This window comes from Lagopus muta, chromosome 2, assembly GCF_023343835.1.
Source record: "Lagopus muta isolate bLagMut1 chromosome 2, bLagMut1 primary, whole genome shotgun sequence".
NCBI classification, from domain to species: Eukaryota; Metazoa; Chordata; class Aves; order Galliformes; family Phasianidae; genus Lagopus; species Lagopus muta.
In genome coordinates this window covers 105,046,241-105,060,129 of record NC_064434.1, presented here as the reverse complement: position 1 = coordinate 105,060,129, position 13,889 = coordinate 105,046,241, and the positions used below count along the sequence as shown (strand labels likewise).

At 39.7% G+C, this 13,889-nt stretch overlaps 1 long non-coding RNA gene across 20 annotated transcripts in view; it reads left to right on the top strand.

The window, feature by feature from the left end:
* Positions 1 to 38: 38 nt before the first annotated feature.
* The window catches only part of LOC125688905 (uncharacterized), a 45,095-nt gene continuing 31,244 nt past the window's right edge, over positions 39 to 13,889 (top strand). For 15 of the 20 annotated variants that reach the window (XR_007374950.1, XR_007374949.1, XR_007374936.1 and 12 more), the window contains exons 1-6: positions 39 to 124; positions 248 to 1,250; positions 1,550 to 1,653; positions 6,645 to 8,689; positions 9,037 to 9,112; positions 10,771 to 11,018. This is a non-coding gene — a long non-coding RNA (uncharacterized LOC125688905). The remainder of the gene's footprint in view (positions 125 to 247; positions 1,251 to 1,549; positions 1,654 to 6,644; positions 8,690 to 9,036; positions 9,113 to 10,770; positions 11,019 to 13,889) is intronic. The other 5 variants (XR_007374940.1, XR_007374941.1, XR_007374944.1 and 2 more) reach the window with 5 other exon arrangements.

Below are 13,889 nucleotides of genomic sequence, written 5' to 3'. Positions count from 1 at the left end.
TTCCGTGTACCTTTTCTTTTTCTCCCTTCCTTCCATGACAGAAATGCATTGAAAGAGCAGTGGCTCAGTACCTGCCCCACTTCAGATCTTCTACCTGACTGGCTGGAAGTTTCACAAATCACAGGTAATATGAAACTCGGCTATTGACTCTTTGAAGATGTGTTTTTAAATTACTTAGGCTTTAAACAAATTTTATAAAATAATTTAGAAAACAGTCCTTATATTTTTTTTCCTCTTTTCTTCTTAGGTGAGACCTGCACAGAGAAGTTCTGCTACAGTTTCATTTGGAGATCTAGCAAAAACAGAGGAACTTAGTAGAAGAGGAGCAAAATAGTTCTTCATAAGTAATAAAAGTTATTTTGAAGCTCCTATCAAACTTGAGTGGACAGTCTCCACTTCTACTTATTTTGTTACAATGTTTTGAAATTATAATCTGCATGCAGCAAGGAATTTGAATGCCTGTGCTACATCAACTGTGTAAAATGGCACTCATTTCTTTTTCTAGAGAAGTATTTGAGCATTATTCTAAGTAGTACATTCTCTCCCAGTTGGATTAAATTCTCAAATGTATACTCAATACTCAATATACTCAATACTCAAATGTATACTCTCAAATGTTGGATACTATTCTCAAATGTAATTCCTCTCCCAGTATTTCAGTAGGACAGACTATTCCAGGTATGATTTGCAAGTCTTGGGCTGTATTTTCAAATTATTCCTGAAGGATGGTAGGTCATAATGAACAACTCTACTTGGTGACAAATAAATTTAAGTCATACTAGAAGAGAATATCAGCAAATACACAGATCTAACCAACTTTGTATGGTTTTTGTCTGTTGGAAATTATAGTTAAAAAGATATTATCAGTTAGCGTTTGAAAGTTGAATGTTTGACTTGTGCAAGAGGAAGTGATTAAATAAGTGCTGTAACAATATCTTTAGTTCACACTTCTTTGTACCTGCAACACAAATTCAATTCTCCTTCTACTTGCAAATGCAAAAATGATTGTTTCTAAACATTAAGGAGGGTAGGGTACCACAGAAAAGGCTGATGCTTCATTCCACCTTTAACAGACTGTGCCATCATTTGACTAAGTTTACTGAGAGAAGTAGCAAGCAGAAAAGTTAACTAGCACACAAACAGACTTGTATACTTTAAACTAATTAGCTTACAAGTGGCATTCTCTGGAATTGGCATTCTTTTGGAATTGCAAGGAACTTTGTACCAGTTGTATATTGTAGTGCTTAAAGGTAAGTTAAATCACATTTCCAAACTTGCCAAACTTTCTTCTTTTCTGTTTTTAGAGGCTGAAAATTGTGAAGTTTATTTTCTACTTCCATACCTGTTGCATGGGGCTGTAACTTTTCCTGTAGATAAATATTTTTAGGAATTGATCTTAAGTATGAGTAAGGCCCGTTCTCCTGAGGTGTTAAGAAGAAGTAATTTACTCGATGATTCACTTGGTTGTAGTGCTGGTAGGGAATGGTCGGAAGGAAAAGTGTGCAAAGTATGTAAGTGCATCATTAAAACAGATGTATCATTCTTTTAGGTGTTGTATTAACAAATGTGTCAGAGCTTCTCTTGGCCTGCCGTAAGAAGATGATCCAGCAGGTGGAGTTTGACAGGATGGTGTGCACAGGCCAAGTAGGCAAGGTAGGCAGAAGCTTTAATATTCTGTGAGGGTTTATTGAGCTATGATTCAAAGACAAATGCAGATATTAAAGTTGCCACCTGCTGCTTAACGTTCAATTCTCAAAATTACAAAAATGCTTTTTTGAAAGAAGCAACTTATGCAGTATTTAACTGGCTAGAAGATTAATTTAAGAGCTGGGGGAGAAGGAGGTGTTCTGTACCAGATTTTGGCTGGAAGAAATGAGTGAGAAGGTATAAAATAGTGTGATGAGGAGGGGAACCATCTTCTTGACAAGCCTAAAGCATAACAGTTCACAAGGAAGGGACTCATCTTTCATTTTCCTTTAGAGAATGGTAGTACTCCTGGAGAAAGGGAGATAAAGTACAAGTCATCTTATAACTTTTACAGCCCCTAAAATGAAGACTTAATACCTTTGGAGAAACAAGCTCTTAAGTTTTCTCATAGACCATCCATGGACTTGATCCAAGATACTGCCTCTCTTCACAGGCTCTGTCTTTCAGACAAAGTTTACATGTTCTAAGAGGAACTCTTCAGTTTTCCACATGTGAGCTGCTGTGGAAATGCATGTCAAATAACTGTGAACTTCATGCATTTTTGCTTCAGCAGGTTGATTTCCAGTCACTTCAACTGGTGACTCAGATGTGTTAAGGGGGTGAGGAGGTGGGAATGTGCTCGGTAAATGTTAACTGGAGATGGGCTCCTACTGTGCTTCTATGGTGCTTTTGGGGAAGAGGGAGATTTATTCTAGAATCGATATCCTCTTCTTTGGTTCCACATTCCATAGGTGGAGTATGTAAACAGAAAGGCATGGACATGACTTAGTAATGGGAGAAGGTATGTTCTGGATAGAGAGAAATAGAGGAATGGTTTTCTTTGTATCACCTGGAAGAAAAAAGAAGTATAGATAATGTGGAAAAAGGCTGGGAAAGAAGAAGTAGGGAGTAACAAATCTATTAATTGGAGCAATGCTAGCTGGAATTAGGGAGCATGCAACTGACAAGTAAGGTGTTTCTTCCCCTGACCAGCAGTGTTTTATGAACAATTTTTTGTTTGATAAACTTTGAACTGCACTGCAGTGCTAAATGAATGTAATGAATGTACAGTTTTTCACTGTGATGCAAGTTTCGTTTTAATTTCTTGACTTCTGGTGTGTGAGGGGGTAGGACAAGTTACTGGCCCACAGAAGCTGAAGATTGCATGAGCATTGGGCACTTAATAGATTGACATGTGAGGTAATCTGTAATGTTTCCTCCACCTAATCAAAATTAAGTGAGGGGAAAAAAAAAAAGATCAGTGAGCATCGTGGCTGCTTGCCAGCTTTAAATACTAACACAGAGCAGGTGGTGATTTTTCGTGTTGTAGAGGATAGGAACGTTCATATAAGTCAGGCATTAAAATTTGCATGATGTTACCCTCCGTGAGTTACAAATGTTTAAAATTTCAAGCATCTACAAAATAAACATATTTATGAAAACCAGCTCCACCACTATAACTGCAGGGCTTTTTTTTCCCCCTTCTTGGAGTTATTGGCAGGTCTGGTTTCCACTGATCACTTTCTTTGTATGGCAATCAGATCGATACCTTTGAAAAAAGTTAATTATGAATAGCTTTTTTTTAATTCATGTAAGGCTTTCATACTTTTTTTTCCAGCTTTATGACTATTCCTTTCTGAAATTGTAATGAAGAAGAATGTAGTTTGCCAGTTGTTGGTCTGGGAAGTTATTTTAAACTTTAAGTGCTTGTTTAAGAAGCCAGGTTTTGCAAAATAAGTAGCTTCTAAGAAGCAGTTGCAAACGTGATATGCTGTGTCTTGCAAGCCTAGGTGGTTTTAAAAATCTTTATGCATCATACAGAATGTTTTTCTCCTGACTGCAGAAGAAAGAAAAGTGAATTTGGGGAAAGAATAATTTTGACCAATTGTAAGCCAAGAGTGCACAATAAAAAAAAGAGTTAAATGCAAGTATAATTCTAAAATGAATGTTACTATTTGAGGGTCACAGACTGATAGGATCTGAGGTCAGTCATTGGTCATCAAGGATTGAGTTTTTTCAGTGTCTTTGAGTACAAAATCTGTCAATATGTTTTATCCAAGGCTACTTAGGATATAAGAACGATAGTAAGACCCTGTGTTCTGTACCCCAAGCATCAGATTTTATAGTTCCTATGACTGAGAATTTGAGTTTTAAGCATGAGAAATAATCCTTGCTTACCTCTAACTTATGAAAATGTCATCAGCAGAGGTTGAGAACTGAACCATACCTTTTTGTTTTTAAACCAGTTTTAAAATAAAGACGATGCTTTTCAGTGTTGTCTAGAAGTCAGGTTTTAGCTTGCTTTTTCAGTTGTGAAGGAGGAAGGAGAAGCCAGCAATCTTTCAGATGTGTTTTCCTTAGGATATCCTGATGTAAAAATCTGATGTAGTGGATATAATTCCATTAGAACACCTGGTTCCAAAGCTGCATTGGGGAAGCTAGCATAAGCATTAGTCCTAAATTTTAATTTGTTAAATCCAATAATTTAATAGTCACTCTTAATTAAAAGATATATTTTGGACCAGAGTAGGAAACTGCTAATGGGGGAGGGAAGGTTATTCCAATAGTTTGATTGGAATCTTAGAATCATTTGAGGCCATCCAGTCCAACCCCCTGCAGTGCACAGGGACACCCACAGCTCCATCAGTGCTCAGAGCCCCGTCCAGCCTGACCTTGCCTGTCTGCAGGGATGGGGCACCACCACCTCTCCGGGCAACCTGTGCCACTGCCTCAGTACCACTTGTTTAAAAAGCTTTTTCCTTATATCCGATCTGAATCTCCTCTCTTTTGGTTTGAAACCATTTCCCCTTGTCCTATCACATTGTCCTTGCTATAGAGTCTGTCCTTTCTTATACCCCCCCCTTTAGATACTGACAGGCCATTATCAGGTCTCACAGAGCCTTCCCTTCTCCAGGCTGCACAGCCCAGCTCTCAGCCTGTCCTCACAGGGAGGTGTTCCATCCCTGGATCATTTTTGCAGCCCTCCTTTGCACACTCTCCAGCAGCTCCATGTCTCTCCTGTACTGAGCACTCCCCATCTGGTCGCAGTGCTCCAGGTGAGGTCTCACAGCACAGAGCAGAGGGGCAGATCCCCTCCCTTGCCCTGCTGGCCACGCTGCTTTGGATGCAGCCCAGGATGTGGTTGGCTCTTTGGGCTATGAGGGCACAGTGCTGGCTCATGTCCAGCTGCCATCCACCAATACACCCAGGTCCTTTTTGGTAGGGCTGTGCTCCATTCTTATATCCTCATTTTGTACTGATAGTAAGGGTTGCCACGGCCCAAGAACAAGACCTTGCACTTGGCTTTGTTGAACCTCGTGGGGTTCTCCTGGGTCCCACTGCTCAGCCTGTCTAGGTCTCTGTGATGGCATCCCATCCCTTGGGTGTGTTCACCACACCACACAGCTCAGTGTCACCTGCAAACTGCCGAGGGCACTCCTGATCACACTGACTCCATGTCACTGATGAAGATGTTAAAGAGCACCATACCCAGTACTGATGCTTAAGGAACACCATTGGTCACTGATCTCCATCTGGACATTGACCACTGCTCTCTGGGTACGATCTCGCAACCAGTTCCTCATCCACTGAACAGTCCACTCATCAAATCCATATCATTCCAATTTGGAGAGAAGTAAGTTCTGGGAGGTAAGTGTCAGCACAGAAGGAAATTTGACAGGTAAAGCTAGCCAGTTGATTTCCTGCATATCTTAAGTGCTCTCAGGGGAGGGTGAGGAAGAACAAAATAAAATAGAAAATGAGAAGTTGTGTTTTTTAGCTGAAGGTTGTGTGTAAGTGTCGAGCAGAAAACACGGAGAAGTGCATGTGCTTATACAGGATTTGGACTCATGGTTTAAATCAAATAAGGATCGAAGTGGTTTGTTGATTTATTAATAGATTGTAATTAACCCTCAGTCAGTGAACTGCATGCTTAGGATTAATAGCAGCAATATAACAGATAAATGGCTGTACTAAAGCCTTCCAGAATGTGAGTAAACACCTTCAGCTATCTACACGCTCTTCTCCAGCTGTCTCCTGTAAGTTGGCAGTCGCATGTTCACCTCTGTCCTTTTGGCAGGCTGTTGTGGCTACAAGAACTCATCGTTCTGGGAATGAACGTTCTTCTATTTGCATTACATGCCTCTCCTTTGAAGATGTGGTGCTGTAGCTGTGTGTGTCCCTGTGCTGTCTGTGCAATCCCCTAACTTACCCTGCCTGCCATGCTGGCACCCCACGGGTGATGGGCAGGCACCCTGAAAGGGGAGGTATGGATTGTGCCCCATGCTGCCAGCACAAGGGTAGGGCTGGGAGCTGCTCCTGGCCTCTGGGAGCCAGGAGGGCATCTTCTTAGCACGGGACCAGATTGCACTGCTCCTTTCTTCCTGCTTCTGTTGCAAACTGTAGTGCTTGGGATACTGAAGAGTTCCCATTAAAATGCATGAGCTTTAAGACAAGACCTATAAAGAGAGACAGTATCTTGTACCTGCTCCATAGATAGGCCTTGAGAAAACTGATGCCATTGAAGAGGTGAGCTCTTCTTTTAGTCTTATTGTTATCATAGTTGCTTTTGTAATTGACATCATTTCCACAAAGTACTTGCTTTTGATGCAGTTATCTTTTGTGGTCAGTACCTGTCCTGTCTCAACTACAAAGTCTGATGTTATAGAAGAAATATTGCAGTTTTGAGGCAATGGCTGTAGGAAGACTTAGTTGGTGAATCAACGCTGAACTTCCTTGGCAGCCAGGACCAAACTGTAAGGCATACTTGTATCTTTGCATCCACATCACTTTAATTTGCATAACATCCCATTCATGCCTCATTTTTGTCTTTTGAATTTCTTCAGTCACCTATGGTTATTTCCATAATTCCAGAAAATAGTGCTGTAGATACTGCCGAGGGGTTTTCTTACTCAGATCTCAAAACCAGCACATCCTTGGCATTTTTTTTTTGCCTACAGGAGTCATCTTCGAAGGCGATCCGGAGGGGCACTGAGGTGCTGTCACACCGCTGTTCAGTCAGCAGACCGAGAGCACTTGTTTGATGCATGGATGACTGATCTTCGATTACTGCCTTTCACAAAACAAACAGAAACATCTGTTGTTTTATTTATACCTGAGCTTTCCCAAATAGCAGCTTAAGGGGCTTTGTTTTGTTCTGTTTTGTTTTTCCTTCACTTTTAGCTCAGTGAATCCCTCTTGTATGCAGAGAGGGACTTTGAAAACCAAATAGATTGGATGATTGTATCTCCCTTTTCAGGTCATGCTAAAGCCTGCTGGCTGATACTTTTTGTTAAAGAGCATTAATGATCCCTTATTGAGAGACTAGACTTTTATTTATAACTTCTATAACTCTGTGTTTAGAGATTTCAAAGGTACTGAATTAAAAGAGATTGCAGGGGTGGTTTACCCGCCTCTTAAATACCTTTGGAGTAAACTTAGTCATTCCACTTTGGGAGAGGATTCAGGTTTGTGAACCAAAGGGCTTATAAGTACAGAGAAGTGTTTCCCCACTGCTCCTTGCAGTGAACAGCTGAATTTGATAGATAGCATTACTCCAGCATTGACTACAGGGCAGCCTGTCTTCAATTCTAGCTCTCCTGTGTCTCACACAGCATCTGTGAATCACTTCAGAAATCTTGAGGATGTAAGTCAGAATCCCATTGCTATAAAGGGATTTAAGCGTTACGTGGTACAATCCTAGAACCGCCAAGGTTGGAAAAGACCTCCAAGATCATCTAGACCAACTGTCCACCTACCATCAGTATTTCTTCATAACCCATGTCCCTTAGTACCATATCTAAAGGTTTCTAATTCTGATTGTGTTCTAATCATCTTGAAAACACATTGATGTGACTTAGTGTTGCTCTTGCAATGAATTTACAAATGAATCTTGGCGTAAGACAGATGTATTTTAACACTTCTGTTTGTATGCCTGCTTCCTGTGTATTTATTTTCACCCTCCAGCTGATGAGCTGCTTTGTCTTGTGTACTGAAATGGCCTGTTTAATGCAGTGGGAAGTCAAGTAAAAGCTACCATTTGTTAATGGATGCTTAGAACAGGCACAGTCAGACATCTTAAATTATTCTAAATAAGCAGTAATTCTGATTCATTTCTAAAGATAGAACTGTAACAACCCAGTTACCTAGTTCCCTCATAGACTAATCAGCATGAAATCGGTCTATAAGTTTAATGTGCAATTTCTCATTGTGTGGACGTTGAACATACTAGCAAAAATATGGCAAGCTGTATTAGATTCTGTGTGGTAACTTGTTCCCATGCCATGCTGAGGGGTCAATCTAGAGGGATGTAGATAAGCTGGTTTGCTGGGCTGAGGGGAATGGGATAAGGTTCAACACGGCCAAGTGCTGGGTGCTGCACTTTGGCCCCAATAACTCCATGCAGCACTGCAGGCTGGGGATGAGCGGCTGGATGACTGTGAAGAAGAAAGGGACCTGGGGGTGTTGGTTGATGATTAGCTGAACATGAGCCAGCAGTGTGCCCAGGTGGCCAAGAGGCCCAATGCCATCCTGGCCTGCGTTAGAAATAGTGTGGCCAGCAGGAGCAGGGAGGTGATCGTCCTCCTCTACTCAGCACTGGTGAGGCTGCTATGACATATGGCTTAATAGCTTGTGGTAGTAATGGTGATGGGAGGGAGGTTGAACTAAGATGATCTTGTAGGTTCTTTCCAACCTTGTGATTCTATGATTCTGTAAAATATATCTAATGGGTATGTGCCATGTCTGTAGTGTTTTCCTCTTACCTTCTGTTGTCCTGTTAATCCTACTTTCAACAGTGTTCCTATGGAACTGATTTTCTGACCAGGCTGCGTCATGGAAGGGAAATGTAACTTGAAGAAGTACAGCTGTGGTGGAGGAACATGCGTGCTAAGCCCTAAGACCTGTAGCAATATCTAGAACAAAGACAAGAGAAGGAAATTAAGGAAAGAAAAATGACTCACTACTTGTACGTTGAAGATCACATTCAGAAATAGTGTTGAGAAAGGTATGAACAAATCAAGATTGAATAAAAAAAAAAAGAAAAAACAGTAAAAATATCTTTTTCTTAAATCTTACTCAATATTTTAAATGATAAAAGGTGTATTTTTCCATTTCACCTCTTGATGTTCTGACTTTGTAAAGTGTAACCTTTATACAATGTAGACAGACAGCTTTCTGCTTGTTTTTAATTTTCAGGTTGTGTTGCTTAGAGGTACACAATCATAAATCATGATAGCTTGTTTTTTCCTATTTATTAAAGGAATGAGTGCACTTCATTTCTGAATTGAATGATGAGCTAGGTTGCCACAAATGTTTTGGCTTAAGACCTTGTCGTTCATTCTCTCTCCACAGGCGTTTATGTCAGGAAAACACAATGGTTTGAGTGCTCATTGAAAGTAAATGCAAGAGCTGCCTTGGTATTACTGAAGTAAGTTCACTGAAAAATGTATGTCTATAGATTTTCTTTTTTTTCAGTATCTTCTGTTAACAGCCACAAAAAATGAAACAGAATACTCATAATTGGAATACAACTGTGTGAGAAGAAAAAATGGTTAAAGATGCGTGTCTAGAGAACTGGAATGCTGTAACACGCAAATAAATCTTGTCAGTTGGTTTGGGCTCATGTTTTTCATTCCTTATACAGAAAGTAGTTGCACAGTTGCATAAAAGATCTGACAGAAAGTTGCACAAGTCTGTGGCCCCAGCAGCTCTGGAACCATGACTCCAGATCACTGGGTTATTGCCACATGCATTTTTCTCTAAGTGACTTTGCTGTTTTTCTGAAGCTGGCGATCATTGCCACGTGCTCTCCAAAGAGGTAAAGCGTATAGCTACAGAAATGATCTTGAACAGCTGTAGGGCTGGAAGGTACAGTTCAAGGCAGCAGGTTCCTGCTATGTGTTTCCCTGCAAAGGAAGGGACAGGTACAAATAATTACACAATCTTAAAATTTATTACAGCCCTGATAGCCTTTGTTCTTGCTCAAGCACTGAAATGTGAAGTTTGAAAGTGGTTTAAGTTTCAGCTGTCTTTTCTCCCTGAATTGACTGAAAGTAGCTGTTTGGAGCAGCACGCTTGTATTTGTGTGCTCAGTTCAGAAGTAACAGGGCTCCTGAGTGCAAGCCCTTTGTTTTGAGGCATGACTCAAGATAGCATTTTTGCTTTCTCTTGTTAACAATAGTAGAAGGTACCATTAAGCTGTAATGTTTGGGGAAAGTATTGTTTTCATGAGATTGCACTTGTGTAGAGCCAGAAAAAAAGCAGGCAGAATTCCACTCAGTTTATTGTAGTTATATTAGCTCCACAAGGCAAGGTGGGCTGAAAGGTAAGAAAATCCACTTTTATCACCGAATGCTGGACAGAGACTGAATATTACAAATGCATTCAGAGCAGAACTCTGAATTAAGCTTTTCTGGATTTAGGCATTTGCTTTAAAATGACTTCTCTGCCCTTGCAAGGTCTTGAAAATGGACTAATGTAGAAGTTTGATGAGGCAGATCTTCAGGTCTCTAAGGACGTGCCCATTTTTCTAGTCAGTGGGCAGACCAGTGGAAGACATCTGTTCTAGGTTATACCTAGCTGATGGTACAGTAATTACTGTGAAACTATCTTAGTCCCCTTGTTCAACTGGCTATTGCCTCACTTCCGTAGGGAAGTCTTAAGTGTGAATCATAATAAGGAGAACTTGCACAACACAGAATCAGAGAGAATCAGAGCCAAAAGACTTCAATACAACTGGCTTTCCTTATGACGCATACTGTTTCTCTTGACATCTACCTATTGTAGCCACTTCATCCTTTCTTTCTCTCTTCATATAGGATATTGTTCCTCACCTTGCCTATTCATAAAAGTCAAATAATTACTGATTTTGTCCTTGTTAATGTTCAGTTTCGCTGTTATTTGTGGAAAGATGTAAAGCAAGTTCAATGATACATTCCAGACTGAACATGCATGGAGTGTTGCTGTGATCAGCTGTAACATAATTTGTTTGCAGCTGTAGGACTGATAATTGCTGATCTTGAATTTCAGAAGTATATTTCTGACAGAAAGTGTCTTTTTTTTTTTTTTTTTTTTTCCTTTTTGCAGAATATACTTTGGGAAGGACTCAGAAACAGGACATTTGGAATGAAGAACTCAAACTGCATTGTAGGCTGAACTAATGTCTGAGGTTTAAATATATGTGGGAACTATATTATATAGTTCTGAAGCTGAAAGCGATAAGCCTGGATCTGATGTGGAATGTAAAGAAATGAGAAAACTGGATGCCAAGAGGTATTTTCAGCAGCAGTATTGCCAGTACACTGAAGAAACCAGAGAGACAAGCAGGAAAATGGGTAATGTCAAAAGTCTCTACCGTGGTTTAAGGATCAGAGACAGGAAGGATGTTTTAGAGAACAATCTGAAAGGGAAAAATGAGATTTGGCAGCAGGTTAGCTAAGGAAGAAATAGGCAGGAGAAGGTTTGAAAGAAGAGGAAAAACATCCAACAAAGTTGAAAAAATATATTTCTTTTTTAGCTTGTTGGCTGAAATTGATAATAAGGCCCACAATCAGTTGTACTGCTGAGATTGGAAACTGGGAGTACAGCTAGTGGTAAGAAGAGATTTAGATCATCTAAAGACGTGTAGGACTTTTGGAAATGTTGAGAGCATGTGATGTCATTTAGATGACAGAGACAGCAGGCACAGAGCTTCCCTCAGGCTGCAGGAGAGAAAAGTTTGTCTTTTATCAGCTTATTCAATGAGATGAAGTTGTGGAGAGAGGAGTTACTTTTTTTTTTTTTTTTTTTTTTTGACATAATAAAAATTGATAAATCACCCAAAAAGATTAAAGATTCTGTGAAGATGAGATGGGAGAGGTTCACTGGAACAGGCTTGGTAGAGGAGATGAGAGGTGGAAAGTGAAAAAAGAGTCAGCTTGGGGAGTAGCGTAGGTTGACTCTACTGTAACATAAATTCAAAAAAAGTTCAGTGTTTCTAAGCAGTATGAATGAGCTTGTATTTTAATGCCCAAGAGGTGAGGGGAAAAATAAATTTCCTTTGGTTGAGAAGGCAAAAAGTGGCTTCTTTCACCTGAGAATTAGAAGGTCTGCAGCCACTGCAGACAAGAAGTCAGATGCTGCGCCATGCCAGCTGCCAAGAGACCTAGCAAGTCTGTCTTTCCTTGCCCTCCAGTGGTGTTCTTTTTTCATCTCACTGGTCTGCAAGTTTATATGCTGTTGGTTTTTTTTCCTCCATCCTGATTACTGCTTGCTTTGCTAATAAGGGAACAAAGATGAGGAAATATGTCATACAAATTGTTAGTCAGAGGAAAGGATGGCTGCAGGGATAGCACCACCTGAGAAGGAATCAACAGTTTGACTGCTTTCAGTAATCGTGTGAGAAGAAATATATGCTTCTGTTTTCAGAGTGAACAGAAAAAGCCTAGATGGAAAAGTCCAGCAGCTAAAGTTGTTATTATAGGCTGATTTAAAGATGCAGGTGAGGAAGTACTTCAAGATATTTGTTTGTTTCATGTTGGCTTTATAAGATTTGGCTTGCTGATTTCTGAAGGCTTGAAAATGTCTTGCAGATTCTCATGTTGACTGGTAAATCCTCTTGTGCTTAGAGTGCCATTCCCTCGTAGAGGCACTTTACATAATACTGATCTACCTGAATGATTTCCATGAAAGATCCATTAAACGTTTAATCCTGGTCTGAAGAGCTTAAATGCCAGAGAGCTTAACACAGACATGGTTTAATGGGGAAATATTGGTGGTGGGTGGACAGTTGGACTAAATGATCTTGGAGGTCTTTTCCAATCTTGGTGGTTCTGTGATTCTATTTGCAATAGTTAATTATTTTCACTTAACAACAACAAAAGCAAGTGGATCTTATGTTGAGCCTTAAATCTAGAGCTTCCAGCTGCTGAGTTTGGTATGAACTGCTGTATGGGAATGTAGCCTTTCACTGTCAAAATGCCCACCAAAACACTTAGCAAGAGTGGACAGTGATTAAATTGTATTTTAGCACTTCCAAAAGATGAATCAAGTGAATGTATTTAGAACTGTTCAAGATACAACATTTAATTAAACTAAATACACTATATAGGACAAGATCCATGCTTTTACCTATTTCCCTCAATTTCTGTGCCTATTTTCCTTCAATTTTTAATGAGGGAACAAGCCGGCTCTTTTCTGGAAGAGATTCATTTAGCTAAAGACAACATTTATTTATTTTTTTTCCTTTTACAGCCTTAGGGGTTGTAGATATACAGGTTGTACAGAGTAGTTACTGTTGTATTTTAGAGCATGTTTAGGTGTGATGATTGTATATGAGAAGGATGGTTGTGCAATCAGAGGATCTGAAAAACTGCTACGTCTGTTGTTCTTTATACTCTCAAGGCTTTATAATGCATTGTATTTTCTGAACCGATGCAAGAACAAACCTTTGATGATAGAAAAACTGCAGCTTGGAGTCGTAAAATAAATGTGAATTGATTTTGCCAATTTGGGAAATGAAATAGGCAGTACAGAAGTTCATAGGCCGCTTTCCCAGTTGAAAAGCACTTAGGTAAAACTGGACAAAAAGCTAGAGTAGAACTAAGTGAGATTTCACACTTAGTGAGATGCTGCACGTCTGAGCAACCAGCCAGACCTGAGTGTTTTAATATCCCTAATCTATTCTGTGCTTTAATGAGATCTTGAGCTATTGGCTCTGAAGATTATTAGTACCCTGGTGAATAGCCGTTCAATCTTCAGGCATGTGATGAGAATTTGCTTCCCCTTTCAATCCTTCAGCTTCTTGGCTAGAATTTATTATTTCCCTAAATAAAAGCAGCTGCAAAATTTCATTAGGTTTTATAGTACCCCTTTCTGCTATATTTAGCCTTGTCTCATTAAGTAAATTACATCCTTACCTCTTGTAATTAAGAGCAAATCAAACACAATATTTTAATATTATATTAAAAACATAGGAAATAGGACACCTTTTCAGCTGCCATTCTGGAATTCCTAAAGGCAGGAGTGCTGCTTTGACAGTGATGAATTCTTCCAGAAACATCTGGTCTATAAAGTGTATTTTCTCCTTATAGATGTGATAGTAAAATCATAAATACCAGAGACAAAGTGTTCTGTTCTGTCACACTTGAATTCCATTTAAAGAGAGTTCTTTATCTATTTCATCTGTTCAGTATCTGACTAACATAACTACCTGCAAAGGCTTCTGG